Below are 6,000 nucleotides of genomic sequence, written 5' to 3'. Positions count from 1 at the left end.
GAAAAGACCTTACAAATTATGTACTCAACACTCTCCTTTACAAAGAAGGCACCAAAAGGTTCAGCAATTGACCAAGGCCACTCATTTAACTTGACCAGACTTTTCCTCTATCAGAAGGCATGGCTTTGGAATCCGCACCTTTCTGTATCCATTATGGTAATTTCCATTGATGTTGTGAAATAAGATAATTGAATCTCCACGATTGTTCATCAGACAGGGATACTTTAAACTGTGCAATGAACTTGCAGGTCGAGTTAAGTTTGAAGGAACATAAAATGGACCAAAGGCAGGAAACATTTTCAGACTCGGTACTTGCATAACGAAAATACGGAATAATCCGCACCTGAAAAAATGAGACACTGGCAGGACTTTCAAGCTGATGTCGTTTATTCACCTAGGGTGGAGTGGGAGAGGAAGGCAGGAGGAGAAAGGAGGGAGGAGGGGAGGGAGGTGATGGAGAGTGGGAGGGGGAGAGAGGGAGGGAGGGAAAGAGGAGGAAGTGGAGGAGACAGAGAGAGAAAGAATGAGAGAGAGAGAGAGAGAGAGAGAGAGAGCGCCGAGGCGGGCCTCGAAGCCACTGGAGAGGTACCCTTTGTCTGACAAACCCTGAAAGGGAAGCCTCTAGTAGCAGCCCTCCCGTTCCCACCTCCAAGCGTTTGCGGAACTGCTAGGTGGAGCCCGCGCCGCGGAGCCCACGAGCACTCCATATCCGGGTTTTGCCGGCCACCCCTTTCCCTGGCGCGAGCCCCCTCCCCGGCTCTCGGAGCTCTTGCCGCTAGCCCGCCCGACCGCGGCTCACTCTGGCCTCGGCTCGGGCCCCGGCTGCGCCTACCCCGCGCGGGCTGCACGGCCCCCGCGCGCCAGCGCTCTGACCCGCTCTCTGCGCGTCGCCCCTCTCGCCTGCTGGCCCGGCACCGCTCGCTCCAGTTCCCAGGAGCGGGGATGCAGATGCTGCAGCTGGTCGGGGTGGGCGCCGCCGCCGCCGCCGCTGCTGGTTTTTCTCGGACTGCTCGTTGCCTCCGCTCCGGCAGCTGCTGCCGCCGCCGCCGCCGCCTGTGACTCGCCCCCTCCCCTTTCTTTCTTCTCTTTTTGCCTCGGTCCTCTTCCTACGGGTGTGCGCGCGCGCGGGTTGCACGGTTTGCTTTGGCAGGAGCTCGCTCGTGTGTGCGCGTGTGTGAGTGTGCGTGTCTGGAGAGCGCCAGTGCCTCGCTCGCTCCTGGGGAGTCGAAGAAGAGAAAGAACCGAAGAGACAGCAGCGGCGGCGCGGAGCCCGGGGCCGCGCGATGAAGCTCCCACATGCCCGCAGCTGCCCGGCCCGGCCGGCGAGCTAATCAGCCACCCCACGGGCTCTGGGCTCGCCGGCCCCCGGGACGCAGCCCTCGGCGGCCGGGCGCCCGCTCTGTCCGCGCGCCCCCTCCGTGCACCGGGGAAGGAGTTTGTGTGGCTCTCGCTCCGGCTGTCCGCGGAGGTTGCGGGCGTGAGAGGGGACCCTCGGCTGGGAGAGAACCTCGGAAGGACGAGGAGGAGGACGGTTTGGCGGAGAAGCCACCCCTGGCCCTCGCGGCTCCCCCTACCTATTCCATCGCTCCCGCTCCGAGGCGGAAAGGGGAGGACGTGGAAGAAGAAAAAGAAAGAGAAGGGGGGTGGGGTGGGAGAACTGGATATAAAGATCGGCTGGGGGGATGGTGGAAGATATTTGGTCTCTTCGGCAGCGTCTTTTCTTAAGCGGCAGCGGCAGCGGCAGCAGCAGCAAGAGGAGGAGAAGCAGCCCCAGCTATGACTGCCGCATGTTAATAGCTGCCGCTGGGTCCCTCGGCTGCTGCTGGAGACAGAGCCTGACTCCGAAGTTGTGCAACTGTGGACTGGGAGAGACATTTGAACCCTCTTTTCTCTTCGCTCCGCTTTTGCCCCCTTGGGGTGTGTGAAGCGAGGAACGTAAAGGAAGGCGAGCATTTGGCTCTCTTTTTCCTTCCCCTTTATCCGTGGCTGTGTAGCAGAAGAAAGGGAAGAGAGACTTTTTGTTGTTGTTTCCTTGACTGGGGTCTCCACCCTCCTGCTGCTTTCTCTGCGCTTCGATTCTCGTTATTTGCCGCGTGTGGTTGGGGGTGTCTGCACAGGGGCCGGACGGTCTTTTGCCCCGGGCTCAATGGCTGGATTGTGGAAACTGCACCCGCCTTCAGGTTGTTGAGCAACTGATGGGACGATCTCAGGGACCGGCGGTTACGAAAGGTAATTTATTCTTCGCACTCTTCATAATAGGGGTCGCTCTGGCTGGGCGCAGGCGGCGGCAGCCACCGGGCGGGCAACAGAGGGGGTGCGGGGTGCATGCACACTCGCCCCTCCACTCACACACTCGCCCTCACACACACACACTCATCCGGTCGTGGTGCGGGGCGGGAAGGGAACCTCCTAACTGGTGGGCGCTCGGGTCTGGCGCGGGTTGGAGTTTTTTCCAGCCATTGGGCGATTTGGCCGGCCGAGGGGAGTGAGGGGGATAAGAGACTGGGCGCATTCGCAGCTGCACACGCTGGGGAATAGGAACAGTTCCCACCCCGTTAATTTTCCCTCTCCTCTCACCCCAGTGCCATCTCCTGGTGGGGGCAGAAAGCGGACAGGAGGGCGCCTTTTCTCCGTCAGGCTGGAACTGGTGCGGCTGGAGGCGGGAGCGGGCTGGAGGACGGACAGGGTCTGGGTGAGAAGCTGGGCTCTGGGAAGATGGAAAATGCAGGGTGCCGAGCCCGGCGCGATTCTCCCTCAACGCTTGCCTGGAGCATCCGTGGTGGCCCCTTTTGCCCAGGTCGCGCCCCTGAGTCTTGGAGTCTGGCTGCCTCCCCGCGCCCTGCCTGTTGTGTCTCCTTCACGGCAATTTGGTTTAGACCTGCGTGCCCAGGCTTTGTTAGGCGGTTTTGGCTGGAGAAAGCTGCCACTTTCGTGGGTGGCCCGGACTGCGCTGTGCTGGTAGTGGGCACTGGGCGGGGGGCGGCGGTGTTGCACGAATCCGGGCGGCCGCGGCGCCGGGGCGGGGTGGGCAGAGCATTGGTGGTCGCGGTTGGCGGGTTACAGGTAGGAGAGAAGGCACCTCGCGCTTCTCTCGGGAGAAGGGAAGGCTCCAGGCTGCAGCGTAGCGTCTGAGCTGCCGCTACCCAGCCTCCGGTCCCACGTCGGAGCTCAGAAGCTTAGGGTGCCAGGCCCCCAGCACTATAGGTGGGTGGGTGTGTGTGTGTGTGTGTGTGTGGTGTGTAGGGATGGGGGCGACCTCCTCTACCAGCGTTACTTGGCGGCGGAGTCAGCGTTTGAGTGTGTGCGCATTTTTGCGCCCCAGGGACGGCAGAGAGATATTTGCGGGGATGCCGGAGCTGATGCTGCTGGAGCTGAGCTTGCTTATTGAAATCGCCTGGGATCCGCTTAACTGGAAAATCTGGTTTGAGGAGGCCACGGGGGCCCCCTCAGGGTGGCGAGGAAGCCTTGCCGTGTCCCCTTCCCCTGGAGAGGCGCAGCTCGGCGAGATGCGTGCGGCGCGTGAGAGTCGCTGGTGCAGCGCTTGATGCACCCCAGATTGGCCCTGATGAGAACCTCATAGGGTAGTCATCTCTCCAGCAGATTGAAGTAATCGAGTCCAGCCAGCGTAACTCCTAGTCCCTGGAATTCTCTGGCCACTTTCCTACCTCTGATAGAAACATGCGCTGCTTTTATTTATGGCCAGAGATATCATAGCAGTTGGGCGAACTTGAGCCTTGAGAGCCACCTCCAGGGTGTCTCCTCCCTGTGTCTGCGTGTGATCCCTGCCTGCGGTAGTTAGAGCACATTGTAAACAACGGTGTAAGCACTCCTGCCACAGTCTCCTTTAGAGTCTAACCTGCTGTCGTCTGTTGTGTTTACTTTTCTGGTTGTATTACTCATTAGGAAGTATAAGGCTTCTTGCACCTCTGATTTTACATCCTTCCAGCCAGCTGCTGGGGAAATGAGGAGACGCATAGACTCTGGCAGGAAGGAAAAATTGCCTTCTGTGTTTTGCTCTGAAGTAAATAGGCAGTCTGCTAATTTTAGTGTCATATGGGCTTTCATCACTAGTTAAAGAATGTCATCGTAGAATCTGCAAAGAAACACTTCTTTAGCATTTTTTCATTTGGAGACTCTCCTATATTTCCCTATGAGAATAAACAGAGTTTGGTAAGATTTCTTTTGTATATTTTTCCATCTGTAATGATTCTAAATGATCTGGACTTCTGGCGCCCAATTTATCTGTATGTGGATTACAAATAGGATAGAATTCTCAGCTCTTTTATAATCACCAAAATAGGATACCAGATAATTTGTGTAGGAGTTAAGAGGATATTTGTGTGTTGAATTATCTCTCAGCTTTGTTTCACCCAATCTTTTTTTTTTTTTGTAACCAAAGCAAGGGTAAAGACTGTACAAAGATAAACACAGTTTTTAAAGTGTTACTTTTGCTAGTGAAAATGCTTTTTACTTTCAATAATTAAAATGTATTAAATTCCTTAGGTCTAGATTAGCTCTGACTGCTTTGGTGTTTGTTGCAAATACTTGTGTTCTATTTTGTTTTAAAAAGTATAGGGCTGTTAATGGAACAGGGTACTTTGTTTTTAGGTACAATAATTTCTGGATATCTTCATTATTTTTTAAAGACCTTGACCTCTTGAAAAAGCATAGATTGCAAAAGACACCGAATCACTGATGCCTGACTTTAAGTTATATTTTTATGAGAGATATTGCTAATGGCCATCACTCTAATAGAAAACTTAGAAAATTTTGATTTAATTCATGAGAATCTAGCTTCATATATTTGTTTCATTTCTAGATGATACATAGTAAAGTCTTTATACTTGCAAATATTTCTGAGGATTAAAGAATATTTGTCCTCCCATTTTCTAAGATCTAATCACAATGATTCCCAGTCCTTACATTACAAGATTTGATCAGATCTGTTCTTTGTTTCCTAGCAGCATGTGTTCCCTAGCAGTCATACATTCCACAGGTCCTGATGTCATTAGAACTGTGTGTGTCAGTGTATTGTGCTGTCTTTAGCTGAAGGTGAATGTATCAGAGTATTTGAATGCCATTCCATAGCTCTTCCTTATCACTAAGTATTCAGTAACCGGATCTATTTGTGTATATGGTAGACTAGACTATTTCTACAAAATCAGGGTAGGAGGAATGATTAACACAAAGTTTTATATGAACTATTAATTTTTTTTTTTAGATAGAGATGTTACGCTGCATCAGACATCCCCAGCCTGAAGAGTGATAAGCCAGCATGTGATTTGCCTGATGGGTAAATGCTTTTGATGTCTCATTTTAGGTTGCTTGGTGTGATTATCCTTCAGACTGAGAGTGCTCCTCAAAAATATGAATGGGAAGTCTTTCAGAAATGATTTTCTTAATCATGATCTTCTTAACATTTTGCAGATTTAAATACTCTTTTCCACAGGGAATAATAGCAAGTATGGCACTTACTGGCTGCAGCTTCTGTGGCTGGCGTTGTATCTACTAATTAGGAAAGGCAGATTTTTTTATGGATTTGATTTACCATTGATTCCTTTGTGAGCTATAGCCAAGGAAATCATAAATAGTAGATTAAAAAGACTATAAAGTCATGAGGATTGAAGTTAGTCAAATAATATGATGCAAAACTGAATTGTTTTTCAGATTTGATTTGGACCACTTTAAGTGTTGGTTGAAACTCTCTTGGAAAAGGACTGCCAAATAGAAGTGACAGTTACTGTTAGAAGTAGGGAGTTTTGGCCCAGAAATCAGCAAGGAAAACTGATTGCGATTTTCGTATTTAGGATCAAACAGTGATTTTAAGAAATGCTGTGCAGCCTTAATTTAGCATGGTGTGAATGGCTAGAGTAGTTGGAATTTAAAAACGATGATCTGTCCTTAAGTTTTGCAAATGGCTATTTTGCCTTCTCTTTCCTAGATTTGCATTATATTCAAAATATGCATTTGCTCACTTTGGGAGGAACCTTAAAGAATACG

General features: G+C 51.4%; 1 protein-coding gene across 23 annotated transcripts in view; it reads left to right on the top strand.

The window, feature by feature from the left end:
- The first annotated feature begins 799 nt into the window (after window positions 1-799).
- Window positions 800-6,000, top strand: part of ADGRL3 (adhesion G protein-coupled receptor L3) — an 849,533-nt gene continuing 844,332 nt past the window's right edge. For 15 of the 23 annotated variants that reach the window (XM_063663650.1, XM_063663648.1, XM_063663662.1 and 12 more), the window contains exon 1: window positions 1,780-2,229. The gene's annotated coding sequence lies outside the window, so the exon portion shown is untranslated. Of the gene's footprint in view, window positions 2,230-2,677; window positions 2,693-6,000 lie in introns of those variants that run through there. The other 8 variants (XM_063663656.1, XM_063663647.1, XM_063663667.1 and 5 more) reach the window with 5 other exon arrangements.

Source organism: Pongo pygmaeus, chromosome 3 (genome assembly GCF_028885625.2).
Source record: "Pongo pygmaeus isolate AG05252 chromosome 3, NHGRI_mPonPyg2-v2.0_pri, whole genome shotgun sequence".
Lineage (NCBI taxonomy): Eukaryota > Metazoa > Chordata > Mammalia > Primates > Hominidae > Pongo > Pongo pygmaeus.
Note: the sequence above shows the minus strand (reverse complement) of the source record. Positions and strands in the feature narration are given on the sequence as shown.